The 17,711-nt window shown below is 48.6% G+C and overlaps 1 protein-coding gene across 3 annotated transcripts in view; it reads right to left on the minus strand.

Moving 5' to 3' along the window:
- The window catches only part of LOC122389660 (protein O-linked-mannose beta-1,2-N-acetylglucosaminyltransferase 1-like), a 55,551-nt gene extending 48,403 nt beyond the window's left edge, over positions 1-7,148 (minus strand). The window contains exon 1 of one of the 3 annotated variants that reach the window (XM_043381886.1): positions 7,016-7,148. The gene's annotated coding sequence lies outside the window, so the exon portion shown is untranslated. The remainder of the gene's footprint in view (positions 1-7,015) is intronic. The other 2 variants (XM_043381887.1, XM_043381888.1) reach the window with 2 other exon arrangements.
- Between the last annotated feature and the right edge of the window lie 10,563 nt (positions 7,149-17,711).

Genomic DNA, 17,711 nt, shown 5'->3' on the forward strand with positions numbered 1-17,711 from the left:
GATACATTCAGCTTAGGCATGGATGATAAAACATCATGCATATTGCATCTATCATCCATGGTTTGGGTCTGCCCTATAAAGTAAAATTTAACCCAGGCTGGTTTTACATGAACGGGATATCTGCCTGCAGTGGCAGTTCCCGGTCTATATATGAACTTTCTGAAAGAGGTAACAGCCCTCACCACTCCCCGGGTGGTCCTCTCAGGTCACCCTCCGAGCCCCCAGCGCACTGCCCGCAGCTGAGTGGGCGGGGGCGAGGGCGGGGGCGGGGCGCCTGCAGGCCCATCAGCGGTAAACAGGGGACCATGCAGGTCACCCCGGCGGCGGCTGCCGGCCGGGCGGGCAGAGTGCACCCGCCGCTCACCGGCCCGGCCCAGACGCGCTGTTTACAACTGGAGCCAGCCGGCCAGACCACACTCCATTAGCGAGCAGCAATGCTGGAGCCATTGCATCGGTCATGGCCAGAGCTGCGACTAAACCTTTGGCAGAACGGCGGGCTGGGCTGACATGGTATCTGACCCGTTAGGTACGCCGGGCACCCGTCTATAGGGAGTAAAACGCTTGAATGGGGTACAGGGCTCGCCCCCACACCGTTTCTATCGTCAGTAGTTTGAAACCATTAGACATTGAGTTGTGTTCGTCTGACATTGAGTTGTGTTCGTCTATCATGGAAACAACCTGGCAACATCGTCTATCATGGAAACAACAAACAACCCGACCTAACTCCGCCGACATCCGCCCGCATTCCCGGTCTGCATTGTCTTGCGGCGGCGCTCGTTTGACGTGTGACCGGGACTCCTGAGGTGGCCGGTCAGCCGGTCCGTATCGGTCGATCGGTCAGCCGCACCGTGCAGGGGACAGGTAATCAGCCTCGCATCAGCGACGCCGACCGGCCGTCGCCAAAACCCCGTCACTAGCCGGCCCCGGGTCGACACGTGGTCAATGAGTGACCGCAGGGCTGGTGGGGGTTCCCGATAGTAAGGAGGGAGGATGGCAGCGGCCAGGGACCGCAGCGACCCCGGACAGACGTGACTCATCCCCGTCTATTAGATTCGGCCGCCGCCCGGGAGCCGGGGCTCGTCCTTCAGCGACGCCCTGAATTGAAGCGGCCGGGCCGGGGCACCGGATTGAGACGGGCAGTGATGTGTCGAACTAACCCTCCCCTCCCCTCCGAGGACGAACGACGCTGACAGCTCAGATAGAGTGCGGCCGGGCCGGCCAGCCGGGTGACTGTGCTTCTGTCGAACACAGCGCTCCCCGCCCGGTACATTACACCCCGGTCCCATCTCAATAGGCCTCTCCAGGCGTATTCCACCCCACGCTCCGTATTCACAGGCGCCAGGCCGTCCATTCGAGCTGCTAAATCCATGCTCTATAGATCAGGCTGGCAGTGATTCCTGTTCGATCAGATAGCTTCGCTAAATCTTGAAAGCACCTACAGGAGCGAGGGGAACGGAGGGGAGAGGAAAAGGAAGAGGGAGATGTAGAAAGGAGAAGAGAGCGGAGAACCGGAGAGCGCAGGAGGGTAGAAGCAGCTAGCCAGGAATCTCTGCTCCACTCGTCTTCAGAAGCGGAACGGATATATCGGCTGTCGCACAGCGGTTAATTTGTTTCCTTCCTTGCGCTCTCTGTTTTCTGTTTATCGCTATGAGAATATCTTCGTCTGACAGTCTGATATTTACTTCCACACTTCATTTTTATTTTGTCCATACCTTGTCGCATCGTAAAGAAGACGTCTTGGCCGCTCGCAGCTGTCTTTCCCCGGATTTCATCACATCGTTTACCAATTACCACTGAGAAAATCAGTGAATAGCGTTATACAGATGAGGCACAGATGGTAAGATACGGTGATAAAATGATACAGATGGAGGGCAGGGGAACCTTGAGCTAGACCTACATCTAACTTGATTAATGATTGAAAAACATCCCCACCAATCCATATTATCACGTAATTAAACGCATAATTTACAAACCTGACACCATCGATACTGCACATCACCCAACTCCCAGACCGCACGGCAGTCCATCCCTTCGATCTCATATTTCTCTCCGCCTGTCGGGCCGCGTGACTGACCGGGTAATTGGCCTTCCGGCAGCCGGCCCGGTTTTCGGGAAACATCTGCAGAATGTCGTCTTGGCTCTGCGCGTCCGAGACGGATGCGTGCTGCCGCCGGCTAATCAATCATGCCGACACGCCGCCGGAAAACATCGTTACCGGACGAGCGGCGTCGCGACAGAGGTTGGGCCGCAGCAGGGCTGATCAGAGATCGGTGATCTGGGTGTGGGGGTTGGGATATGCCGGGATGATCTGCAGTGACGGAGACGGAAATGGTGGTCGGTTGGTCTGTTGGTGGGAGTTAGGGGTGGGAGGGCATGACCTGGTGTTGGGGTTGGCGGCGCTGTGGACGGCTGGCTGATCTGGTGATGTGTGTGAGATCAGAGGTCGAGGGAAGGTGCTGATCTGGTGTGGGGACAGGGAAGTGATCAGGCTGATCTATGGTCGGATCTATCGGGAGGTGTAGGCTGTAAAGCAGGTCTGATCTGGGTGTGGGGGCCTGCATGATACTGCTGTTGACTCAGAGACCCAGGCCCAGCCGGTGAGTCAGAGTCGGATGCAGAGTCAGAACAGTTGCCAAGATTCGGCTAACGCCATCACAAGGTCAGAGCAGCTGCAGGCTAAACATTTCCTCAGGATGCTGCTGACGTAAAGCTATCTAGCATGTGACGATCACATACAATGAACCATGCCCGTCCAGTTTTCTGTCAAAGAACTTCGACATTTGATATTTGTCCATAACATTGATAGTTCTCATCATGTTGGTCGTCGTTTTAAAGATCGTTCTACATAGATGGGTCTTGCAAAGTTAAGACCGATTTATAAAGACCGATTTATTAAGACCGACTTGTACCGACGTTATCAGATCCCTATTCCAACGCATCTCGCTATCCGGACAAAATCTTAACCACCGCCCATTTTTCACACTCCTGCGGTCATGGAATGAAACATGAGTAATTTATATCCCCCTTCGCTTCAGACAGATTAATAACATCCATCTCAGAGGAACGCTAGCCAGTTGGAACTAATGTCTGCGCTTGGGTCGCTGCCACCGCCGCCACTGCTAGTTGCTACATCCAGCCACTTCGCCTGCCGTCGCCCATCGTTCCCGTCGTCGTTCCGCGTGTCGGCGGTCTGTGCGTCGGGAAGAAACACCGCCGAAGCCGTCGCTCGCTCAGTGATCTGATTACGGCTAATAAGATGATGGGTGGCAGGCGTAGCAGTAGCATCCGGTGGCAGGGTAGGGGACTGAACGTCTGGAGGACTCGCCTCCTGTGATTGGTGACGACAGAGAAAGAAGAGGCAGAAAGATGAGCAGAGCAAAGGAAGGAGAATGCATGCGGTTGGTTTAGCCATGCCAGTCTAACCATCTAGGCTCGAGGGATACATTGTTCAACCGTCTGGTACACGTGTGTGGTGCTGTCAATCTGTTGTTGCTGTCTGGTCTGAGGCCTGTTGTTTGTTGTCTGTCTGACCGGGAAGTCGACTTCCAGGAAGGGCGGATTCAGACCTGGCCGGTAGCCAGTGCCCCTCCCACAGCGACACACGGTACACCGGAACAGAAGACGTTCCTTCTGGGTGGTGGCACTGAGACGAGCTGTGGTCCGCTGGAGACCCGAGGGAGAGAGAGGGAGGGAGGGAGGGAGGGAGGGAGAGAGAGAGAGAGAGGGAGGGAGAGAGAGAGAGAGAGAGAGAGAGAGAGAGAGAGAGAGAGAGAGAGAGAGAGAGAGAGAGAGAGAGAGAGAGAGAGAGAGAGAGAGAGAGAGAGAGAGAGAAGACAGGTAGGCAGACAGGCAGAAACAGACGGAAAGGAAATATAATCCGGGTAACGAAGACCAGCCACGGCAGCACTGCCGCGGCGGCTTTTAGCTGGAGAAACTCGCAGCTGATACCAATGCTGACAGTAGCGGCGGAACACCTTCAATTAGGGGGGAGGGGGGCACTGCCGACTTTTGGTCCCATTCTTTTCATGCAACGTCCATTGGGCTAATGTTAAAATGCCAAAATTAAAGGGGGGCACGGTGCCCCGGTGCCCTCCCCGTTCCGCCGCCTATGAATGCTGAGGACGGGAGTATTTCAGGCGGAAGAGAAAGAAAAACTGAACACATATTTCCTCTGCAAAAACAGAGTAAAACACGTAAAACAAATAACATTATGAGCCTTTTACAGTTAAATATAGAAATAAAGTGCATTTCTAGACATGCAAACGTAACTGCACAGGTTAAATTATGCAACGCCTTTGGAATATGTCTTCGAGCTACGACCAAATATGGAGACACACCATGTGCAGGGAAATGACTACTTGCGATGCATTCAAGGCCCTGACTGCGATCGTGTGTGCCGATAAAATGTATACGTTGCAGGTCACGTTTTTGGCTGACATCATCGGTCACCGCTGCATTAGGCTCTGGCCATGGAGGCGATGGTAGCGGGCGGTCGCGGAGGGTGGTCGTGGGGACGGTGGACGCCGGCGGGACAGGACTGAACGACACCAAACTTCAGCGCCGTCCATGCGCTGCACAGACCGGAGCAGAGGAAGGCGGGTCCAGAAACAGTCCAGGACACCCTCACAGCACCCGACCGGGCCAAAACCCGACAACTTATCGGTTCCAGTTAGTAGATAGTTGATGCCGTTGTCAAAGAACAAACACGAAGAGTTCTGCGTCTGAATTCTGACGAGCTGGACCCTTAACTTTATCCGACACTCAAACTGCACAGACGAATAATCCCAAGACCCAAGTCAAGCAAGCTAAGGAAAAGTAATTTATTAGATGCTGAGCTTAAAAAGTTGCTTAGTGAAAAATGAGTGCCAGTTTAATTCAGAGCTCCGGATACCACCAGCCAGACTAAAATGGTGTTGATCCTTGGGCGACATGACACTCCCTGCGCACGAGACTCCTTGAGGACTAAGTCACCCCTTACGACCTTCGTAAGCCTTTCGAACTACGTCACTCCGACGCTGATTACATCATTGAAGCAGGGAGCTGTGGGGGCGCGATGTTCAAAGCCACTGTCAGCCGTCTCTGTAAAAAGTCCGACTTGATCCTCCGAGCTGATATTCGGTGACAAAAACGGACAACAGGACACGAGGAACGGACCTAATATAGGGAGAAGGCGCCGACTGACGGGCGAATGTGATTGGGACAGTCGCTGAGGTCGTCGAGAGGAAAGGAAGGGAATATGGAGGGACGAGCGTGGGAAGGGATCGAGGAACGTGAGGCAGAGGTGTGACAAAGATGGGACGTGGAAAGGATGCGAGTCTGATGGGTGTTGGACATGGTTAGAACAAGGTAGGTTACCGAAAAGGTGAGCGACGTATAGGCATTGGAAAGGGTAGAAAAGAGATTGATCGTGAGACCTTCAGGACGTGAAGTTAGCGGGACAAGGAAGTGATATGATCGCCCAGCGCCTCATGGAAAACCGGTAAAGAAACTGAACCGGCAATAGTTCCAGCGGCGAGCTGAACAGTCGCTCCGCACCTGACGGCCCATGCGTGCCCTCAAAGTTCTTCCCCCTAACGCCCCCGCATCCTGGGAGTACCGACAGTCAGCGAGCCTCTCCCCGAGGCCCGTTTTTGTCCGTCAACAAAAAAACGGGTGCCAGTTGGTCTGAGCGGTCGCGGCAGGTGACGCAGTGAAGAGGGATCCTCTCGGGGAGATACGAGTATACCTCCGCCTGCGACTGACGAGTAGCGTTACTTCCGGACCGGGTGGCCTTGTGGTGTGGGAATTTACTGGACACCTCGTGTCTAATGGTGGGTGAAGGGGCGCCGCCATGCTGCTCAGACCGGGGCAGGAACAGCGAGGATGGTCCGACCTTGTTCGACAGCTGGATGAACGGCTGCGGCATTGGGGAGAGAGAGACCTTGTGGTACTGGCGACTTATGTGTCCCCTGTCCCCGTGAAAGGTTTTCTTCTGTTGTCAGCGAGGTAGATGAGAATCTTGGAAGCGCGTCATGCACATCAAAACCTGCGTTCTCATTTTGATTTGCCTATGATGAGAGGACGACATCTTATTGATGTATAGCTTCGCTTACCTGGCGGCTGGCAACCAGTTGATGCATTATGTAGCACTGTATTCATATGCGATAATATCGTAACTTTCTCGGAATGACCAATGTTGGCATGGACATGACAACATCCTATCACGTCTCAAGGTTAAACGTGAGAAGGTGCACGCTCAAGGCTTTGCCTGGAGATCACTGATAAGCTGGACATGAATACCGTGTTTAACGCTGTCAGGACATGCTTGTTGGCTTGATTCAGCGTCTGTAATCCCCATCCAAAGGAGAAACCGCCTAAAGCTCAGTATTAATAGACCATACAGACTCTACAGAGGTCTTGATTCGGATTCCTATATCATTTCATTTATCACTTGGACAATGGTTGGTCAAAATAGTGACCAAGATAGATCATGATCCATTGATGAGACACTGGATTAGATTAGTTGTACTCGTAGACTATTCAGGCTCCACGCTGTTTGAAATGCTATTATGGAAAATGGAATGAGAGGTTTTCATTTTGAATATAATGCAAGTGAATTACTGCGGGAAGGGAATAAAAATTAAGCTCCGTTCCAGTTCAAGTTCAATGATAGAATGAGTGAGATAGCCTCATTTCATTTAAAATCGCTATAAATCATTATTTCATTCCCCCTTCACAAAAAAACACACGGTGATACAACGCTGGTCGCTGCGTGCATCATCAGACATCAACCAACAAATATCACCTTGGCACAAATGATTAGATGCACCCACTCTTGAACTTTCCGACAGACCCAGGCAGACGCACCTGGTTGTGTAAGCCAGGTGCACGGGCAGGGGCATACCGACGAGGGCTCACCTGCCGTCGCAGGCAGCCATGGGGGCCGGGGTTTTATTTCCTACTGCCGTGTGAGTACCACTTTGGGACGTAGACCACCCCGCCGCACCGTCCGCACTCCCTGACAAAGCATCCTCACCTGGCAGGAATCCCAGCTCGTCGCTCAGCAGCACGTGGTCACACCAGGCACCGTACCACCACACACCACCGACGCGACCACCGCGGGCACCACACGGGCGCCGACTGCCGCCGTCCGCCGCCGCCGCACGCGTGGGGCCTTGGGCGGCCGGCACCCTCCCCTCCTCCCCCTCCCCTCCCTCCCCTGGGCCGGGCGTCCACCTCCGACAGCAGTGGGGCGGCTGCCCGCCTCCCAGACGGGGGTAGCCCACGGGGCTGCCAACGAAAACAGGGCGCCGCCTGCCCCTCCCCCTCCCCGCCAGTGCCGGACGGTAGGACAAATGTGCAGGTTTCCGACATTTTCTGGACCTGGAACACGATTAGTAAGTCCTTACGTTGATCTGTTAAATTAGACGGACCGAAAGTTGATAACCGATTACCGAAGGTTTGTTGCTCGACAGATGATACACTATTCGTAAGAATCGTGCTTTTCGTTTATGAGCAAATAGTTGGTCAGTCGGCGAAGTAACAAATGTATTCATAGCCCTTAGAAAAGGTACCGGGTTAGGTATCTGTAGCAAATAAGCTTCAACTATTACATAAAAGTGCCCTTCTGAAACATGTAGTCGCCTTTATTGGCCCACTCACGTTTCATAAACCCGGCCGGGCCAGGAGGGTAATCCCAACCACCGCAGCCCGGGGGGGGGCTTTTTCGCCCCCCCCCCCCTATCTAACTCCGTAAATAAGGGAGCTACGGAAACAAAAGCGATACCAAACGAAAGGTCCTTACGAGACGATTCTAATGCACCTAAAATTTTTGACCTCAGGTCAATTTTCAAGGTCAGAGGTCAAGGTCAAAGGCAAAAAACGGCCACATGTGTAGTGATCTCAAAGTAAGCCTTCTAGAGGACGGCAAGCTGCATCAAACCGGCAAAATTGGCTGTCAAACGAAAGAAGAGAATCTGAGGATTCTGAAAATGTGCTCAAAGTGAAAGGTCAAGGTCAAGGTCACGCTCAAAATTGACCTCAAACTTGGCACTTTTTCGCATATCTTGCGTGCTAACTTCCAAGATGCTTTGAAATGTTTTGAGGCTTATCAGTTCCCTATTTGTGGTTCATCTTACGATACAAGGCTGCTAAAAGGTCAAGGTCACAGAAGAGTATCCCTGCTAGAGGCTATTTCACTGATTCAAGTTAGTAATAATAAATAAGACAATTTTGCAATCCGGAAGCTCTAAATGAAGGCTTAGAGGAAAATAGATGCCAGATTCGTGATCAACGGGTACAAATCCATCATAAACAACCTTTCATGTGTCAAGGTCAACCAGAGGTCATTCGAGGTCACATGAGGTCAACATTAAATTTGACCTTTTCCGAACAAAATATATATCATTCGACGCGGCTTGACAAGGCGAATGCGATGGTACCACTGCCGTAGCTCTAGGACCATTTTTGTCGAGGTTATTTGCGAAAAACTAAAACCACATTTCGGGGTCGTTGACCTGACCTTTGACCTCAGGTCACCAAAACTATTTTTCTATTTTTCTCTAGGTCAAACGCTACACAACCGTGCTCGTAATTTGTCTTTATCTCTAAAACTCTATTTTTAGCAGCTATTTGAAGTTTGCGTCTGTAACGCCGAAGTTTGACGTGCAGGGGTCTAGAAAAATAGACCTTGTGACGTCATCAAGGGGGCTAGGTCCAAATTTTTTACTTCAGAAGATGTCAAATTGATGGGAGAAAAGGTACTGAAAGTTTTGCCTTCCTATCCCTAAGCGTTCGGGAGCTATCGCAAATATTCGCCAGGGGGGGGGGCGAAAAACGCCCCCCCCCGGGCCCGCGAGGGTAAATGCATGTTCAAATGTGCTATTTTCAAAGAGAATTCGTGTTAAACGTTTCAAACGTTGTCATAATGTTTCTTCATTTTAAGTACACAGGTTCCGTGTATGTGCCTTATATAGGTAGGTATATTTTTGTCGAGATGGACTCTGTCATTTTCAGTAGCTTGGATGGAGACCGAGGAAGATAGTTACGAGCGAGCGAGCGCAGCGAGCGAAGTGAGTCTTTTCAATATAACGGAAAAATCTCAGTATGAGCGGCCCGGCCCGGCCCGGCCCGGCCTGTAACGCTTTTGAGAGGCTTATATCTCAGCAACCGCTGGACCGATTGGCCTGCGGTCTTTGTTGTTGGGTAGCCCCATCCCTTCTACCCCGTAATTGACTACTTTTGATACATTTCAGTGACCGTCGTGGCACGTGCCACGTGAAAAGTCAAGGAGGTTCAAGCTGTTTTGCAAAAGTAGTGATTTTGAGAGGCTCATATCTCAGCAGCCGCTTGGGCGATTGACTTGCGGTAATTTTTGTAGGGTAGCAGCATCCCTTCTACCCAAAATAGGATACTCTCGATGCATGTGAGTCACCCCCAGTACACGTGCAAAATACAACAATAAGAGGTGCCAAATTTGATCCCATTTCAGTAACTCGGTAATTACTGGGGCGATTTCGCTTAAACTTGGCATACAGGTAGGCACCCATCAGGCAATGCATTCCCATGTTTTGCGGTTAGGGTGCTACTGCACGTGCGCACGTGCAGGGGGCGTTTCCAGATCTCGAGAACGGCTGGGCCGATTGCGCTCAAATTTGGTACACGGTTGGGGACCAGTTAGTAGGGTGCCGTGCAAAAGTCATTTTGGACCCCGATTGCACGTGCGCACGTGCAGAATGCCGCTTCCAGATCTCAGGAACGGCTGGGCCGATTGCGTTCAAATTTGGCACACCGCTAGCGACCGGTTAGAAGGGTGCTTTGTGCAAGCCCGTTGGAAGCACCCTCTCGCCCTTCCGCACGTGCAGGGCTCACTATCTCGCTCGCTCGTTCTTCGCCCAAAAGGCGTTTTACTGGTATGTATAGCTACGTGAAAGTCATCGAAGCCCATATTGCTCCACGCCATTTCCCGTTTTACCCCAGGGGTGGGGCAAAACGGAATAAGTGCAGGACCTGTTTCAAACGAAGTTTTTAAATGCATCTGGATATCAGATGAAGTAAATGCACTGGCACTTCATCAGCAAAGCATCAAGGTCTCGCTCACCACCATGGACAGTAGTTTTGATTCATTCCTTATGGAACAGTAGACAAATTTTCTTCGGGTGCCCATATATTGCCGTACCTTCCCCTTCAAAAGAAATCTATTTTGATTTTTCCAACAACTATTTCACTTTTAGAGGAAAAAAAAAACGGAACATTTGTGATAGAACACCCGCCGATGAACAACTCAAAACGCTTTAGTCCAAAATCTTTTAAAAAATGGCTGAGTTATACGTACCTATCAGTCAAAATTTCACAATTTTAGTTTTTTCAAAGTCCATTTTTCAGCACGATTTGACATCTTACAGTAGTATAACTAGCACCATCGTGTTCCTGAGCTCAAACTGCATCTGAGAGACACCTTTTTTAGTTGAAAAAATTCATCTCCAAAATTTGACCTTTTTTACCTGAAAGTGACCTGACCTCAGCTAAATTCAGCTACAAATGACCGCAAATGACTCAGACGATACTGTTTTCGAAATGTATAAGTGAAATGAACCATAAAACATGTGTCACGTGACCGATACATGATATAAAATTTCCGTGACCTGGGATGACCTGGCTTTGACCTGAAAAATTTAAAGTACAAATTTGTTAGCCTCAGGGGATCTTTGGCACATATCAAAGAGTGCACAAACCAAAAATGAGCCTGATCGGATGTGTAAGCCGTCGTCCAGAGCCTAAATTGTGAACAAGCCAAAACCCTAATAATTTTTGCATTGACCTGACCTGTGACGTCATCGGTGACCTCGATGTTAACCCGCGCCCTGGTGGGGTCTGTTTATAACGCGACCTGGTGGGGGGGGCTATTTTTTGCCCCCCCCCCCCTCGTATCTCCGAAACTACTGGACGGATCCGCAAAATTCAAACGGCGTTCGATAGCCCTGTCAAATTTGTCGAGGGAAACCAAATTTCATTGACCTCGGGGTCACCGATGACGTCACAGGTCAGGTCAAAGATAAAATGTTTCACCGTTCACGGGGCTTCTAGGGAAAGCGCTATAACACCGAGTAAAACGCATTTTGTCGAAAATCAGCGATAAGACGTCAGTTGTCTAGTACATATGTTGCTATTAGAGGTCACTGGTCATACTAGGTCAGGTCACAGGTCAGGTTACCAAAGGTCACCAAGGGTCACCACATGAACCCAACTTTACTAAGGTTGTGCGATGCATGTTTTATGGCCAGTTTTTCATTTCCAACCCAATGGTGTTGGTTATAAGACCATCAGGTACGGTTTAGGTCACTTTCTGGCGGAGGTCAGGTCAAGGTCAGGTCAAAAAAGGTCAAATTTCAAAGTTGATATTTTTGCATAAAATGGGTATTGATTCGATGCAGCTCGTCACGGGGAGTCTAATGGTGGTCTTTGTGTTGCACTACGAGGTCTAGAATTTCTAAAAATTGAGTTTGAAAATTTGACGTCATCAATTTTGAACAGTTTTTTCGCTATAACTTCGCCAAAAAAAGAGGTATCAATCTAAAATTTGGTATGTGGATGGAAGGCGATAAGGACTATCACATATATTCCGGTTTTTGCGAAATTCAAAAAACTTTTCGGATTTTTTGACTTTTATATCCCAAAAATCTATTTTTTGATTTTTGGGGGTCAAAATAAAAAAAAAATCAAAAATCCGAGATAGCAGTTTTGTAGCCCTCTCAATTCTTCAGCTTTTATGTCCTAAACATTTGTCTGTATTTGCAAAGCTATAGGCCTGACAGCTCTTCCCGCGAAACCCTTTTTTGGGTCGAAAACGGCAGAACATGACGTCACTATGACGTCATTTCCGGCCAACCTATCATAGCTTTTGGAAAAAATTTTGGTCACAATGTGTAAAATTGATGTCCGGGAGGGTACTGAAAGTTTGGTGACGATCGGCGCAGCGGTTCTGGAGATATATCGAAAAGTCTGGAAGGGGGCAAAAAATAGCCCCCCCCCCCCACCAGGTCGCGGGTTAATGAAATTAGGTATCGCTCAACAGATTGACCTACCGAATCGAACGATATGCGATATGAACCCCTTTGACTAGCTTCGTGACCTGAGTGGCGCTGGCCAGACCTTGACCCAAGGTCCACACCTTAAGCTGAGCTCATCCAAACGAAAAGTATAGGTCGACGCGCCTAAGCAAGACAAATACGATGGTGTCGAAGTCGCCGCTGTGCGATCATTTTTCGAGAGAAAAAAAAAACATTTACAAAAAACCGTGACTTAGGGCACTTCACCTGACCTCAGAGGTCACCGGTTGACCTGGGACCTTAACCCTCGCAAACGGCAAGGGGGGGGGGGGTCCAACCGACCCCCCTACACATTAGAAGCTGGCAAACGCCGCACACATGCGAGGGTTAAAACAGGATGTCAATCGCTGCATCTCGTAACGGCACACGCTCAATTGGGAGCTCGAAACGGCGAAGGGGTCGCACCACCCTCGGCCAGGGTGCTGATCTCGAAGAAAACCCAAAGGTCCGGTGAGAGTCAATGCCGGTTATATCGAAATAATTCTATGATTACTTCTACATGTAGAATGTATTTATTTAAGCACTTCTGTAGCTCAATGGACAATGACTATGTCAGTTCTCGACGGCATACTGAGCGACCGCGGCGTCATCTATAGCATTGAGTGACTTACCCTGGCATCTGGACGCACAAAACCCTTACCTCCCCGACCGAGCGGGTGCCTCCCTCTCCTGAGAGGCTTGACCTGACCCGCGCCTTGACCTTGGCGATTTCTTATTGACCTAAAAGGTCATCGGTTGACCTTGACACATAATATTGGGTACCAAGCGAAGTAACGGCGGACATGCCGTTTTCTCGTGGACTCTAGCTCAATCTAAGGTGGTAGCGAAAAGCGGAAGGGGGTTACGTCACACCGCCCCCCCTCGACCCCCCACCCCCTTCCTCGGCTGAGGCTCAAAAGAGATATATTGTTATGCATCATGGATCGATTCGATTGATATGAAACATGGCCTGACCATGACCTAGTACAGAGATTTGTTTCAGGTTCACCGCTTCGCTAAGATTAGTAGGTAATTTTTATTCCATTCCAGGTACCTACGTAGGTATATGCGTGAGTGTGAGAACTGAAAAGAACAATGATTGTCAACTATGTGCCATAAAAGCATTGTAGCAAAAGTGCAGAGCTCACTTTTTCTTCCCCTTTGCTGCTCTCTGATGGCCATACCGATGTGACGACATTGCTGCGAACGGACGTCTAAGGGGCTGTCGAATGTATGATGCATGTTTTGTAATTTTATAGCTCTCGAGCTATGATGAGCAGATACGTTGCTTATCCTCCTCGATGTTCTACAATCGGAGCACTCAGCACCGTGCTTACCGCCACGTTGACGTTATGTCCTAGAGCCCACGCCAGGGCACCGACCGAACTAAGCCTCATAACGGCGGGTCATATACATACGCTCGTCTTTTATATGATGATCTAGCTCAATAATGAGCGAAACGACCAGACCATTACAGGAATCGTCACTACCTCTTTTTCGTTTGTTAACAGGGGCTACCTAACTTATATGAAAAAATCGATAGGGTTGGCTGTGAGACCACCGGAGTGATCCGTCTGACCGGAGTGACCTAAAGTCAAGATAAAAAATACAATGTTCACTAACATAGCTGTATCAGACTATCGAAATAAGCAACATATGTGAAGTTAAAATCTTGCCGAATCGCTAATAACACTATGGCTGATTACAATGTGGTATAGGATTATTTCAAGTTTGTTGCCCCTTTTCATCTTTATGCCATAGCAAGCCGTTTACACTCGAAATAATTTCTGCATCGTTGTCCGTAAGATATGTACAATATAACAACATAACATATAACTACTAATAAATAACACCTACTGAATCAAGAAAAAATATGTCTATTGTCTAGTTGATTGGTGAAAAGACTCAAAACACTGCATATTTTCCTGTCGGGCCGTTATTATGATAGTATAGCTCTATAGTCTATTACATACATGGGGTTTCAAGCCTCCAGCCTGGTTTCAGCGAACATTTCGCCGGACCACGAGCGGTTCTCTACCATCGTTCTGCTCATCGTCGGGCTGATCGTGGGGGCTGCGGTCCATCTTGGCGGGACGTCTCGGCCGTCGAAGCGTCCGTCCGAAATGAGGGCTATCCATCTGCGCTGGAGCCATCCGTCTGACCGGGCCCGTCTACCGGCCGGCCGGGGAGCAGCGGCGGTGGATGGGGGTCTCTCGGTATACCAGCTGGCCCCAGAAGGGAGTTTCTCAGTACTTACAGTCAGACATCCCAGATCGGCCTGTCACGGCTGACGGCACCAGCTGCCTGGACTTAACTGTCGCGGTAAAACAAAAACTGAAAAGACTTGGCATTGGAACTTCAGCTCATCAGTCCAAGACGTTCCAAAAAGCGTCGTAACAATCAAAATGAGTTAAAACTTAAAGAGCTTGGTCGCAGCTTATCAGCCTGTGGAGAGGCATCCATATTATCCCATGACTTTCCTATTTATCATACATCCGAAGCATCCATAAGAAAGCATACCTAGTGTCTACTCGATTTGCTTTTTGAATGAACGGTTTTCGTCACCAAAATCCAGTGCTGATGCCCATATTTTTTAGAATAATCTTCCTGTGAGTACCTCTACCTTTGTACCGACCTAATTCTGTCTAGAGTATGGGCCCGTGTAATGTGGGTCAGCATGTCGCTCAGATGGTCTCCTAGTCGGCGGTCCCCGAGGCACAGTCAGCCCCCCAGCGACCACCCGTGACGGACCCTCTGGACGGGCTCGTTTTACAGCCCCATCAGACTCTGGTTACGGCGGTGAGGTCAAATTCAATCAACGGTCCCCGCGGCAGGATCTGTCGCCTGCACGTCCGCAGAGTGGAACGGATGTGTAGTGGGTCGCCACCGGGCTCAAAATACACAGTTCAAAAACAAGTTGTTATTTGGCCATGGGGGCATTCCACGTCAAATCGAACAAAAATCGGCTGTTTTGCACCTTACCATCAGCGATTTCATTATAAATTTGTGAGCGAGTTCCTGTGTGGCCGCGGACATTACATTGATGTTTTTTGCACATTCTGACCACAGGTCTTCTAAATATAGGGCATCAAATTTTTACAAAATGTTGCATCTTTATATTTTTGAACGACCATAACTTTGGTTGTACTTGTTTGATTTGAATGAAATAAACTTAACTGTTTAGGTAATTTCTTAAGCATTTGTTTAGAATTGCACCTACTTAAATATATGACCTTGAAATTTGCTTAACTCTGTTCTTAAGCACAAATATTGAAATAACAAAAAACACGTCACCTTCGATTTGGCTCATTTTCATATATTTTATTGCCTACCATATTCTTAACAACCTGTGAAAAAATTAGAGTGGGCCATTCATAAGTTTTGAAGAAAATTGCATATATGCAAACGTATGTTAGCACGCGCGGTGGAGGGGGAAGAGCGAATTTCACCCACCCCTACTGCTTTTCGCCAATATCTCATAAGATTAATGCGAAATTAATTATGGCTACCTGTCAAGAATTGAATTGGACATCTCATCGTGCAAGCAATAAGAAAATCGGTTCACAACTGTTCTAGTAATAGCGGTGTAAAGTGAACATCCTGTCGCCGCAGCGACGCGGCGACTCGGCAGCCGGCGCCGACCGCTACGCGCCGCCTGAATTGTAGACTGTGCCGGGACGGAACGGAACGGTTCCGTCTTTACATCGCGCTCCCTACCGCTGATTACATTCGATTCGCGTCAAATTTTGTGAGAAGACTAAGAAATGTACAGGCAATCTTATGGTGAATTAATTTTGAAAATCGGTTGGTAAACAATTGAAATATGAACGTGTAAACACAAAATTGTGATTGCTGCGTTTCCGGCATCGGCCGAGCCCGCCTCAGCCGGCGACATGTTACTCTTAGCAGGCCTCTAACTGCCATATTTATTATTGGATTAACTAGAAATTCACCATACATACTAAAAAATGTATGTTCTTTCGTATAGTGAAGATCAAAAGACGTGAAGATATCGTTGCGTGATAATGTTTTCGTTGAATTTACTTCATGATGCATTTCCACACGGCTCAAAATTCACCGCAAAATACCGTTTGCCTGAGACACTTTTACTATGGAACGTGAATGCTTGACTACGATGACTATGCATTTCCATTCCCGCAGAGTTTGGGATATCACTAATCAGCAATCATTCATTTCAGAAAGTGTACACAAGCAAGCATGTCTTGACTCTGTCTTTCAAGGTCACGCGCGGTTGCGTGATGTTGATGCATGAAAACGGCGTTTGCCGCGACAGTTATGAATGGCCCACTCCAATTTTTTCACAGATGGTTAGGAACATTGTGACGGACATAATATGTAAAAATTACCCAAATCGAAGGTGACGTGTTTTTGGCTATTTAAATTTTTCTGTTTTAATTCAAGGTCAAATGCATTTCAAGGTCACTTCAATTTAATTTTATAATTAAAAATCAAAGCCTTATCAATTGCCTATAAGACCCTGTTAATATTATTTTGATACCAGAAAAGGAACCAGAGTTATAGCCATTTAAAAAAATGATGTGTGGCATTTTTCGCTATATTCGATGACCTATATCTCAGCGATACGTTATCAAATTTCGAAAATATTATACGTAACTCAGTTTTGAACCATGCCCAGTCTGCCTACAAATTTTCAGAAAAATCAAAGGGGATGACGGATTTCGGTGTTTGATTTGACGTGGAATGCCCCCATGGCTAAAAACACTGGAAACTGAAGAATGTTTAATCAACAATTTACTTGCTTGTCTCTCCTCTACTCTCTCTCTCTCTCTCTCTCTCTCTCTCTCTCTCTCTCTCTCTCTCTCTCTCTCTCTCTCTCTCTCTCTCTCTCTCTCTCTCCCTCTCTCTCTTCTCTCTCTCTCTCTCTCTCTCTCTCTCTCTCTCTCTCTCTCAATCTCTCTCCCTCTCTCTCTCCTCTATCTATCTCTCTTTCTCTTTCTCCCCTTCCTCTTTCCCTCTTTTTTCCTCTCATTCCCTTAGCAGTATCGTAGCAGTATCAAAGCAGTATCGACCGTCAGACGGTTCTCCATGTTCATCTCACGACTGCAACCAGGTACTGGGGAGGATGCTGTGACCTCATATGTTCTGCAGCAGACTGGGGCGGAATCTGCTTCTTCCGAGAAGTTGCCTACTCGTTTTGATAGCTATGAGTCGTACCATGTAGAGCTCATCAATCCGCCCATAGGTTTAAATGTGTTGGATCCTCAGCTGTGGGCACAAGGACTTGTCATAAGGCGCTTTTTCCGTAAACGAGTAGCCCTGGGTACGTCTCAGGAGGGTCCGTGAGTTTATTAGTCAGTGCCTGTGCCATGATGTCTGTCAGTCAAATTCTTTCGGTAATTTTCATCACTTTATTTGCGATGCTTAAAATCAGTTCTTACAATTGTCAGTCTTCCAAGCGTAATTTTGGAGGCATTAAGAAAATGTGTGATATGTCTGACATTGTTTTCGTGCAGGAGCATTGGCTGCTTCCATCAGATCTGGTGTCCCTCAATCATATTCACAATGACTTCTTTTCTTTTGGCTTGTCATCCATTGATCCATCTGCTGGGTTGTTAAAAGGCCGGCCTTATGGTGGTGTAGCTGTGCTCTGGCGCAACAGTCTGG

This window comes from Amphibalanus amphitrite, unplaced genomic scaffold (assembly GCF_019059575.1).
Source record: "Amphibalanus amphitrite isolate SeventyFive unplaced genomic scaffold, NRLGWU_Aamphi_draft 000367F_arrow, whole genome shotgun sequence".
Taxonomy (NCBI): Eukaryota; Metazoa; Arthropoda; class Thecostraca; order Balanomorpha; family Balanidae; genus Amphibalanus; species Amphibalanus amphitrite.